This window comes from Teleopsis dalmanni, chromosome 2 (assembly GCF_002237135.1).
Source record: "Teleopsis dalmanni isolate 2A chromosome 2, ASM223713v2, whole genome shotgun sequence".
Taxonomy (NCBI): domain Eukaryota; kingdom Metazoa; phylum Arthropoda; class Insecta; order Diptera; family Diopsidae; genus Teleopsis; species Teleopsis dalmanni.
Window position 1 is genome coordinate 188,619,189 of NC_051847.1, and position 229 is coordinate 188,619,417.

Here is a 229-nt window from a genome sequence, read left to right on the forward strand (position 1 = left end):
ATACAAATGCGTTTTTTTAGGACTGCAAAAAAAAAAATAAATGAAATAAAACAAAAATAATTGCAAATGCAGTTGCATTTGAAATGCAATGAAACTGCATGGAATCGCTCTCGAAAAGGCAACATGGAAAATTTGTTTGTTAGCTTCGATGAATGGTACCTTCACAGTACAAATAAAGTGCTGCATAAAAGGACATTAGCTTGGAAAATATCTAAAAATAAATGTTTTC